General features: G+C 39.9%; 2 long non-coding RNA genes across 2 annotated transcripts; one reads left to right on the top strand and one right to left on the bottom strand.

Annotated features, from left to right (window-relative positions):
• Positions 1–632: 632 nt before the first annotated feature.
• Positions 633–1,551, top strand: LOC140002400 (uncharacterized). Its single transcript, XR_011808824.1, has 2 exons — positions 633–731; positions 1,304–1,551. It is a non-coding gene; the product is annotated as an uncharacterized lncRNA (long non-coding RNA).
• A 5,704-nt stretch (positions 1,552–7,255) lies between these two features.
• Positions 7,256–12,039, bottom strand: LOC106018803 (uncharacterized). Its single transcript, XR_001193175.5, has 4 exons — positions 11,641–12,039; positions 10,211–10,344; positions 9,614–9,738; positions 7,256–8,966 (listed from the first exon to the last, which is right to left on the bottom strand). It is a non-coding gene; the product is annotated as an uncharacterized lncRNA (long non-coding RNA).
• Between the last annotated feature and the right edge of the window lie 232 nt (positions 12,040–12,271).

Raw genomic sequence — 12,271 nt, 5'->3', positions numbered from 1 at the left:
TTTAAACGTTGCCCAGCTCTCACAAGCACCTTTACCTTCTAGCAAACTAGCCCATGCGATACCCCCAGGTAGGTCCTGGAAGAGGTCAAAGTTGGCTCTCCAAAAGTCCAGAGTAGCAATCCTGCTTTTAGCCTTCTTCCACCAAGTTCCATCTTGAACTCCACTATCTCATAGTCACTGCATCCCAAGCTGCCCCCAGCCTTCACATCCCTAACAAGCCTATCCCTGATGGTAAGAACAAGGTCCAGAAGCACCCCCCACCTCGTCAGCTCTTCCATCACCTGCATCAGAAAATTGTCCTCAATGCATTGTAGGAACCATTTGGACTGTGTGTGCTTGGCTAAGTTGCTTACCCAACAGATGTCTGGATGATTAATGTCCCCTATGAGAGAGAACCAGCATCCAGGATCACGAGGCTACTTCCAGGTGCTTGTAGAAGGCCTCATCGACCTCTTCCACCTGATCTGGTGACCTGTGGTATACCCCCACAACACTGTCACCCATACCAGCCCAGCCCTTAATTCTCACCCACACGCTTTCCACTCATTCTTTGCCCTCCCCCAGGTGGATCTGGGTACATTCTAATTGCTCCTTCACATAAAGGGCAACTCCTCCCCCTCATTTCCCCAGCCTGTCTTTCTTATGAAGGATGTAGCTCTCCGTGACAGCATTCCAGTCATGCGAGCTGTCCCACCACATCTCCGTGATTGCGGCCCTGCAACCATACAGAGGTCTCAAGCTCATGCTGTTTATTTCCCATGCTTCATGCATTGGTATACAGGCACTTTAGGGAAGCAACAGGCACAATTACCCCTAGAGGGACGCAAGAAAATTCTGGATGGGGTATCGGGGATATTACCTTCTCTGAGAAGCCCTCAGACAACCCTGTGGGACAACTCAGGGGGCTTTCCCTACTATCTTCAACAGTGACAGCAGTGACAACATCCCCCAGCCCTTCTCTGTCACATTTAAATCCCCTCCCTTCCCCCTTTGAATCTGGTTTAAAGCCCCGGTAATCAGTCCAGAGAGCTTGCTCCCAATACACTTGTGCCCCACTTGCTGAGTCCGAGTCCATCAGCAGCCCACATACGTGGCTTCTCAAAGGCCTGCCCAAGATCAAAATCCGTAAAGCCTTGGTATAGACACCACAGCCAGTTATTTACCTGTCCCATTCTCCTCCTTCTTTCTGGTTCCTGGTCATCCATCAGGAAGACAGAGAACACTACCTGCACCCCCAATCCCTTCAACATCCTTCCAAGGGATGCAAAGTCCTTTTTAATGTTACTCATTTTCCTTGTTGCAGCTTCCCAGGACCCAGCCTGAATGATGGTAAGAGGATAATAGTCCTCTGGTTTAACGAGTTGCGGCTAACATCTCTGACACGCGCTCCAGGAATACAACACACCTCTCTGGAGAGGTTATCCAGACAGCAAATAGGAGCCTTGGTGCCCCCCAGCAAGGAGTCACCCATCACTAAGACTCTCTACCTTTTTTTTGTGGCACTGGTTTGGATGCTGTGCCCCATCCGTCCCTGCCCCCTGTGCTTGGTACTTCCCTCAACCTTGACATGCTTCACAGGGCCCGGGTTCCTACTGCTCTCCAGACCCTCATCCTTTTCCTGCCCAAAAGCCTCAAATCTATTATCCAGGGATACTATGGGTGTTGGGGACAGATGCCTCCTTCTGCTTCAAGCAGAGACGAGGGTCCAGCCCCTTTCCTCTTGTGGGCTGTCAAGCCCTCTGTCCTGCAGGTGAGCAGCTGCTACCCTTTACAGGAGGGGGCTGCTGGACTTCAGTAGGGGTAGGTTGACACCTCCTATCTGTCTCCCTCAGAGACTCCTAGGAGCCCCTCAGGCTGCCGATTTCTTGCTGCAGTCCAGTCATCTGCTCAAGCAGTTACTTGAACAGGGCACACCTGCACCCACGACAGCCCTTTCTTCCCTCAGGACAGTCAGGGGGGTTGAGTGAAAACTAAAAATAGTGTTTACAGAGAAATAATATTTCTTTCTTACAGATGTTTTCTTATTAGCTATCACCTCTGAGTCTTATCCTTAAAAGATGATCTCCTGTGATAAACAATGTGTATAATGTCTCACACTGAAATAGCCTCAGAGTCCAAGACATGCCAAGAAATAAGTTAAGAATTTTACTGACTGTAGCCACAAGCTTATTTATATTTAATAACTAAATACTAAACATGAGATTGAATTACTAAAATTACAAAGACTAGAACCGTCTTGAACTTGTCAATTGTCTGACTCTCCCTGCAGTTCTGAAAGGATAAAGCAAAGATTCAAATCACATTTTAGTCTGTATCAGTGTGTATCAGTCTTCAACTTATACATTCTAGAGAACAGCCTCTTTAACCTCTTAGAACTCGTTCTCCCCATGCTCATTATCTTTGAAAAAAAAAATAAATCACTTTTGACTAGCATACTTAATCTAAATGTGAGTTCACCTTAAATATTTAAACCAAGTTTCTAGCACCCAAGATTCAGTTTAAGAAAGGGTTTCTAGTATGATCAGAAGCAGTAGGAAAATAAGGGGATTTTTTGGTGGTGCTACACAAAAATCAAAGTTATTTATGACACAGGTATTACTTACCTTCTCAGAGTGAATCTCATTTTTATATGAGTTTAACAGTACTGAAAATCATAAATATCTGTAATAAAGGTATGAGTTTCAAGACTCTTTACAACTTTCTTCCCTTCCCTTTCTTCCCTTCCCTTAGGCAACATTTATCAACATACCTATATTACATATCCACTGAAGCCAAAGCCAAAACAAAAACCAAAAACCTTTGACTCCAGTTAAACCATTGGTTACACATTCCTAGAATCAGTGTTAAAACTGTCCTAATATTTCAGCATTAAACAATTTTTTTTTTTTTTTTATTTTTTTGGTAAGAAGGAGTGGTGGTAGTCAGTCAGAAAATGCTAATTTATCTAATGTAAACTTCATTGTAAGAAATATCAGATATGATAGCTGACTTACTGAAAAAGAATCTCTGGATCCAAGCCTAAATTTCTAGTAAAAACAGAAGGAAAGACAGTGAGATAAGATGCATGATTGCTCTTCTGATATAAATATCAAGGCCCTTAGTTAACAATTAACCCGCAACGCAAGTTAACTAACTGCCCACAAGGATCATTAAGTCCAACTACTGGCTCCACACAGATCTACCCCAAAATTCAGACCATATGACTGAGAGCACAGCCCAAATGCTTCTTAAACTCTGACAGGCTTGGTGCCATGACTACATTCCCCACTGGGGAGCCTGTTCCAGTGAAGAAACTTTTCCTGATATCCAACCTGAACTTCCCCTGTCACAACTTCATGATGTTCCCTTGGGTCTTGTTGCTGTCACCTGAGGCGAGATTGACATCTGCCGCTCCGCTTCCCTCTTGTGAGGAAGCTATAGACCGCCATGAGGTCTCCCCTGAGCTTCCTCTTTTCCAAGCTGGATAAACCAAGTGGCCTCAGCTGCTCCTCATATGTCTTTCCTCTAGGCACTTCATCATCTCTGTAGCCCTTTTCTGGACACTCTCCAATACTTTCACAACCTTTTTGTACTGTGCTGCCCAGAACTACACACAGTACTCAAGGTGAGGCTACACCAGCACATAGTAGAGTAGGACAATCACTTCCCTCAACTGACTAGCAATGCCGTGCTTGATACATCACAGGATAGTTTGCCCTCCTGGCTGCCACAGCACACTGCTGGCTCATATCCAACTTGCTATCAACCACAACCCCTGGATCCCTCTCTGTGGGGCTGTTCTCCATCATCTCATCATCATAGTCTGTACATATAGCCAGGGTTTCCCCTTCCCAGAACTTGCTTTTGTTGAACTTCATTCTGTTGGTGATTGCCCAGTTCTCCAATTTGTCCAAATCTCTCTGCAAGGCCTTTCCACCCTCAACAGAGTCAACAACTCCTCCCAGTTTAGTATCATCAGCAAACTTACTCAAAACTCCTTCTAGTGCTACATCCAAGTTATTTATGAAACCATTGTAAAGAACTGTCCCTAAAATGGAGCCCTGGGGGACCCCACTGGTGACTGGCCACCAGCCTGTTGTAACCCCATTCACCATAACCCTTTGAGCCTTACCAGTCAGCCAATTATCCACCCATCATATGATGTTTTTATCTAGCTGTATGCTGGATATTTTGTCCAGTAGGATCCTATGAGAAATTGTATCAAAAGCTTTTTCTGAAATACAAAAAGATTACATCCAATGGCTTCCCTTGATCACCTAGATAGATGATCACATCATAAAAGGAAATCAATTTTTTTTAAGTAGGTCCTACCCCTTGTGAACCCATGTTGGCTGTGACCTATGACTGCATTTTCCCCCAAGCGTGTTCCAATAATTCCTAGGACAATCTTCTCCATAATTTTACCAGGCACTGACATGATACTTACAGGCCTGTAGTTACCAGGGTCTTCTTTCTTCCCCTTCTTGAAAATTCGTACAACATTTTCCAGCTTCCAGTCAATTGGGACCTTTCTAGATTCCCAATACCACTGAAAAGTAATTGAGAGATGATGTCAGCCAGCTCTCCAAGCACCCTGGGATGAATCCTGTGTGGACCCATGGACTTGTATGGTTTCAGGTGGAGCAGCAAATCCCACACACATTCAAGGTCGGTTGGGATTTTTCATTCCCACTGTCACAGTCCTTCAGCTCAGTGCACCCGAGGTCACAAAGTCCATCATCAGTGTTGAAGACAGAGGCAAAGAAGGCATTAAACATTTCTGCTTTGTCTATATCCTTGTCTGAGAGGTGACCGTCCCCATTCAAGCAGTGGACCTATGTTTTCTCTGGTCCTGCTTTTTCTGTTCACATATTTGAAAAAGACCTTTTTGTTGTCTCCCACAGTCCTGCCCAGCTTCAACTCTAATTGGGCTTTGGCTGCACAAATTTTCTCTCTACAAAGGGGAATAGCATCCGTGTAGTCCTTCCACGTTGCCTGACCCTGTTTCCAGCAGCCATACGCTTTCTTTTTCTGCCTAAGCTCCAGAAGATCTCTGGTTAGCCAAGCTGGCCTTCTGCCCCACCTTGACTTCCGATATTTTGGAATTGCCCAATCTTATGCCTTTAGGAAGTAGTGCTTAAAGACTGGCCAGCACTTATGGATGCCAATGCCTTCAAAAGCAGTTCCCTGAGCATCCTGAAGTCTGCTTTCCCCATATCCAGGGCTAATGTTTTGGTAGCAGTTTTCCTCCTGTCATGAAAAACTTTAAACTCAACCTTTTCATGTCACTATGACCAAGACAGCCGCCAATTGCCACATCTCCCGCAAGACTCTCTCTGTTCTCCTGCAGCAGATCTAGAAGGGCACCTTTCCTAGTTGGCTCCCTTAGCACCTGCACCAAGAAATTACCATCAAGGTGCTTTAAAAACCTCCTGGCCCTGCTTGTGTCAGCTGTGTGATATTCCCAGTTAACATCTGGCAAGTTGAAGTTTGTCCCATTAGGACAAGGGCAGTTGATTTTGAGGTAACTCAGTTCCTCAAATAATAATTCATCAGTGTTGTCATCCTGGCTGGGTGGTCTGTAACAGACTCCCAGAACAACATCCCCTGTATTTGTTTGTCCCTTAATCCTTACCCAGAGGCTTTCAACTTTGTCATCACTACCTGCTAGGTCCACACAGTCCAGCCCCTCCTTTACATACAGCACCACCACTCCACCTTGCCTGCCCTGCCTGACCCTCCTGAAGAGTCTGTAACCATCTACTGTAATTACAGAACCATCCTTTTTTGTAGTTTAATGAATGACCATCACCAACAGGAAATGAAAGTAGAGACACCCAGTTTTGTGTTATCTGCCTGATTTTTTTCTTATTAAATTTTCATTTTTCCCCTGAAAAGTTTTAGTTTCACACTTCCAAGAGAAGGAGCACTTCCTAAATTTCAGAGTTTAGTAGATTGAAAATATACTGCATGCCCAGAATTAATAATAATTATTAATTATTTTGAAAAACCACCCACATTTCAAATGCAGGGCAGTTTAAGATATAAGAATTTTGACATTTGAAACTACCTTATCAATTCTGCATTCAGTTTTCAAAAGCAGCTTCAGTTTCTTTTCCATTATTTCATTTGACTAAATGATATTTTACTTAACTCATTTGCTTAAATGCAGTATAATCTTTTTGTTTCTTCTACCAGGTAGAACAGGATGAAATAAGTGCAAACAGTGGAAGCTCTAATGTTTTATAGTTCATTGGGAGCACAGGAAAATCTATTCCGATAGACGTGTGTGCACATTTGTCACAACACAAGAAAAATATCCCACAAATCAATAACAGAAGGTATTCATTTTCAAGATATTACTAACAAGATGAAAATGTTTAGCTGGTATGCATTAGAAAAGAGTAAAAACGCATCATTACTTTGTGAAGGACCTTAAAACTTTCTCTTATGTCTTGTTTTTCATGCTCAGCCCATAGATTTGTCTCTGGAAGTTTGGGGATAAAGAGGGAAATCCTCACTGAGGGCATCCCCACTATACAAACATATCCTTCCACTTCCACTGTGTGCTCCTGATATATGTTTTGTTCTGCTATATTAGTGTGCTGGGCTTCATTCTAGTATGTGCATCATCTGCAATAAGAAAGAAAATAAAGAGAAGAAGAAAGAGGAGAGATAAAGAGAAACAAAGAAAGAAAGATGTAAGACTCAAGAAGATTTTACTGAGGACTACAAAGCTCTTCTGGGGATGGACCCCACAGTCACCAAGGAAAGAGCCAGCACTGACTACAAATAAATGTGCGAATAAGAAGGTATCATTTTTTTTTTTTTTCTCTACAGAATTTCATAGAAAAGTGGATTGTATAGAATATAATGAACCACTTGCAGAAAACAGGTATTCATTTGGTTTTGATAATGTGAAGTTAATGCATAGTGTGGTACTTATTCTGTCACTTTCCCATCATACAGAAGTAACAGGTATATAGAGATTATATCAATGCCATTATTTGATATAGCTAAGTTAATACTAAACAACAAAGGAATTCCAGCAGTAGAATGCTTTTATTTTCCCCTTCTCATTTTTTTTTTTTTTTAAACTTTTTTCCAACCTTACTTCCATGTGAATAGGAATATGCATTTCCAAACAAAATAAGGTGTGTTGTCAGGTTATTTTGATGCTTCACTGTGCTTAGACATTTAATTATTTCTGACATGATCCTAGGATATGTTTATTTAATGAGATATGGATACAAATAAGATGAGATGGACTAATGTCTCCTTTAAAGAGAAATATTTTATTTTATTTTTTGTACGAAGAAAAACTTGTATTTGTAGACAGATTTCATCCTGACTCTTATCTAACATATATCTCTGAGACTTTGCTTCCTGTTTCTCTCTTTGCATATTTTATTTACAATGACCAGCTTTTTTACCACATTTTCTCCCTTTTACTACACCTATTGATGAATAATAGGCTCCAGATAGAAAATTGACAGATCTCTCATTTTAGCAGCTTTCCCTGAATTTCTACAATCATTTCTTAGTTCCACCTGAAGAACCCCCACAATAAGAGAATGTTAAAATATGTAAATCAGTCCTTTAAAATGCCACAATGCTGTTAATTACAGTCTTGCTGGTATCATGTGTTTACTATACTATAGTTAATGACTGTTTTATTGTTTAAAAATGCTCATTACAAAAATCTTCTAGCAAATGTCTGCTAGTGTTTAACACCACATACTGTAATCATCTCTCAGAGGAATGTGTCTACCTAAGGTTAGCTGGAAAATGCAAAAGACTAATTAGCATCTTGAATCACCATTCAGCCATCTGCTATGAGAAGGCAATGCCTGAATCTGAATCACCCGAAGAAACTAAGAGCGTTGTTAGAAAAGTACAAGTATGTTTTGCTACAGTACTTGTAGACATGATAGCAGTAATATTGCAAACAAATGTCAATTTCAAATAATGAAAATATTGTTTCTTTAATCATTTGTATATTATTAAGAAAGTATGGATAGAGACTGCTATATATCAGATTCATTAGATGATGACATCAACATTCCACATCTAGTTTCCCCTTGCACATGATGTCTGGTGGAAATTAAAACCTACGTTAAACACAAATGGTTTTGAAACAATTTTTATGACTTTGATACAAATGATTTTGTAGTTTATGAGTTGTGCATTACATTGAAAGCATATATATACATTATGTGTGATTTCAATTTTTTATATATATAAAATTTGAATTTTACATATATTTTATACAAACATACATAATGTACACAAGCATACCAGCTGTTGACCATTGGCTCAAAATATCCAGCTCATCCAACCCCATTAAGTCAGGTTAAGACTTTTAAGTCACTTTCAATAACAATTAAAATTACACAATCAGGCAAATCATAAAACTCATGCTTTGAATTCCAACAAATATTTCACTTGTGACAGAGTCTCTTTGTTTGTTAATTATTTATTGAACTATGATATGCTTTTCACCAAAAAGCTGCGGTTAGGTAAGTTGACTCCTGTTGATTTCTGACTGTACAGTTGGTGTGGAGGAGATGACCTGTTTCCTGACAGTAATTAGACATTATCAGCTGGGGTAAGCTCCTGGATTGAAAACTGAGTGAGGAGCACCAGTAAGTAAGAAGCCTGAAGTGCAATAGAATCAGAGATGCTCAGGACAAACACCTTGGGCTCCATAATTAGCTATCATGGCCCAATGGTAATATACCTGCAGTACAAGCTGGTGCTAAGGTCCTGCTGTCTGCAGTATGTATAGATCAGCTGTATTTACTTAGCATAAATTTAATAAAAATAAATAAGCATAAATTTATCATGTACCACAGACTGAAAGTTTATTAGCAGTTGAAGTATGTGCTTCTGGAATGTATCTTTCACAAGAATGTATCTTTCAAGAATGTATCCTTCATCAGTTAATGCCATCTGAGAAAAGCTAGTTTGTTTACTTTCTGAGAACACTGTGAATAAAACAGAAGAGATTAAATAGTGATGATGGGAGTAAACAGTTACTTCAAAATAAAAGTACAGGACAATATAGTGGCTGCAAGGCAGTAAGCTTGAATCACAGATGGTCCTTTACTGGTCATTAAAAGAATGTAGGTTTTTGAGCTGGATCAAACTGATTTGGGGGATAACAATGAGAGCTAAGAGCACAAGGAAAATACCACTTGTATAGTAAAACTTGAATGAAACATGAGAAAAGGAATCAATGAAGAAAGACCAAGAATGTGAACTGTGTTATATAAAGTTGTAAAAAGGAACAGAACTACTCTTAGTGGGACCATGAAGAGGAAACCCCCTTTCATAAGTATCATAGTCCTCCGGACTGTGTCTTTAGATTTTAATGAATAAATATTTGAAATAGTGATAGCCTTCATTGGACTTTTGGTCCAGTTTTTGTTCAAGTTCACCTGCAGCTGAAGACATCTAGTTCAAGTTACACTAAACTTGAAAAAATAATGTCTTATACTTGACTCCAGGCTGACAAATCAATGTAAGTCATTTAAAATGCTTTTTCATTTGGATTTAGTATGAATATGCTAAACCAATATCTGCAGTGCAACTATGGTTAGTACTAGCCAGGTCATCCAATTAGCATGCTCACCTTCTGAAAACTGCAGTGGGTCCTATTACAGCATATAGACAGTAGGTTCTGATCAAAACAAATCTAGCAACACACTATAGTTTCTTCCTGGATCTCGATTTCTTGAAGTTATCCTCTTGTTACACCTAAAAAAGGGATACAAAATTAAAAAAAAAAATAAAAAAAAAAATCAAGCCATTTCTAGGGGTCTCTGCACTCTTCTAAAAGAGGAATTGAGAACATGATAGTAAGATTCCTCTTAAAGGAGAAAAAGAGTGTGCGCTCCCATTTTTTCTTGGTTTGATGAGACATAGCAAGAACATAGAGTGAGGAAAATGTGCAGAGTAAAATCTTGATTTTTGCTGATGTGTGAATTTAGAAAGTAAAGAGCATATAGTCTTTATCTTACGTGACTATGTTTTAGGATCTGCTCTAGGGAGAAGTTGTGATGAAAACATAGATAACAGAGTGACCACTGGAGTAGATTGCTGCCCTAGTGTACCTTCTCCTTCCTGGAAAAAATTTAAGTCATCTGTATCATTGAACACAATACAGTAAGAACACTCGAAAAGGTCAGATAAAAGATGACATACAGTGTATTTTTGTTTGTTTGCTTACCATGTTATACTGTATTTCTTCAACAAGGGGTGATTGTACAGCAAAGTGAGAAAGATGCTTATTTGTCTTTTCCTGGCTGCTACAATTTCAGTCAAATAGAAGCTTCTGGAAAGGTGAAATATTGTATTGTAATTCTGCAAAGGAGAAAAAGAATCAAGCACAGACTCCTCCTATAAAGACAGAATACATGTAGGCTAAGTGGAGACTGTATCCAAACCTTCCTAATTTCAGCGTTGCCCAGTGACAGGACAAGAGGCAGTAGGCACAAACTAAAATGCAGGAGGTTCTGGCTAAATATGAGAAAATACTTCTTTACTGTGAGGGTGACTGAGCACTGACACAGATTGCCCAGAGAGGTTGTGGAGTCTTCTTCTCTGGAGATATTCAAAACCCTGTGCAACATTCTCTAGGTAACTCTGCTTGAGCAGGGGGTGGGGGTGGGGTGGAGTAGTTGATCTCCAGCAGTTCCTTCTAACCTTGACCTTTCTGTGATTCCAGTTTGTGTTAGGCAGCAGGTCTGTACTTTTATATTAAAATAGATAAATAAATAACCTGTTTTAGTTATGCCTTAAGAAAACCTAAATTTATAATTTGCATGTCCTTCTTGTGCTTTGCATATGCTTACTTAACAGAAAACATTATGGAAGATCTACTTCAAAACATAGCCAATTTGGGGGATTTATTTTACTAAGAGGGGGGGGGGGGGAGTAACAATGCAAGGAGAAAATAATTGGGAAAAGAATGAATAAAAGTTGGAAAATAAATTAGAACCCACAAAAAAAAAAAAAAAAAAAAAAAAAAAGTGGTGAAAAAGGAGACGGAACATGTAGCAAGGGTAACACAAAAGTATTCTGTATCATCTCCTTCACATGCTCTATATAAATTGATACACTTGATTTGCTCTGAAAGGCCATTTTCTGCCCTCACACCTCCTGGAAGACTTCTTGATATTGAAATTGATAAGGAATAATGGTTAAATACTTGTATGCAATTCTAGAAATCTGCTGCATCAGTTTCCATTATGCTTATCCTGTATCCACAGTTAGCTCAGTTACCTGGGAAGATGAATGTCTAGGATAAACTTTACCTTTGTCTTATGTTTTGGAGTGTCAGTGCATTAAGACCATAGTGTCAAACTGGGAAAATGGTAATTCTTTTTTAGTTGGAGATTAAAAAAAAATAAAAATCGTTATTTTTGCCATGTAAAACAGAACACCAAAAATAACTGTTTCATATTGATTCCTATTAAATGCTCAGCTATTAAGTTATCTAGTGTCATAAAAATACCAATAAAACAAAATAAAACAATCAAACAAAAAACACACACACACACCAAAAGGCACTTGTGTGAGTCAGCACAGACAAGCATCAGGAACACCCACAGACTTGCAGCTAAAATGCAAAGAGTAGATTTATTCTCATTATCTCACCAACTGGGGGATCCCTGAAGCAGCACCCAAGCAGAGATACAGGAGTACAGGCACACAAGTAATAATGCAGGAACCACTAAACTGAGTCCATTCTAGGAGATCACCAGCCTGCTAGTTTCACCTGTTTTTATCAAGAGTTCACACAGGTGCAGTTTTTACCACTACACCGTGATTCTCACTGTGCTTCTTTGATCTCTGTACCAAGGCTGGGAGCTTAAGTACATCTGATAGGGCACCTCCAAGTCCTCCAAAGACCTACATTATCTATGCACAGGTGTGCTACTTGCCAAACACAGAGAGCACAAACAGCAGCAGGCATAATTTATATGCTTTTCTACATTGTTGCTCCCCAGACTTCATGTATTCCCAGCTGCAAGGTCACTTGAGTGTATTTACAATCCTCCTCACCAGTCTTCTGTTCTGATCCCACCCTCTTCAACAATCTTCTGCTTTTAACCCATTCCTCCCAACAGCACTCTCCTTTACACAGATGTTATACAGCCTAGTTTTGTGATCAAGAACTGGCTAACCCACAGACTGAATAAGATTTCTCTACAAGCAAGTGCAACAAGTCTTAATTCCCTTTCTCAGTCATAACTTTTTCTTTTGCCTTAATTCCAAAATAAATCCA

This window comes from Anas platyrhynchos, chromosome 1 (assembly GCF_047663525.1).
Source record: "Anas platyrhynchos isolate ZD024472 breed Pekin duck chromosome 1, IASCAAS_PekinDuck_T2T, whole genome shotgun sequence".
NCBI lineage: Eukaryota > Metazoa > Chordata > Aves > Anseriformes > Anatidae > Anas > Anas platyrhynchos.
The sequence above is the reverse complement of the archived record's forward strand: the minus strand, read 5'-3'. Positions and strand labels throughout refer to the sequence as shown.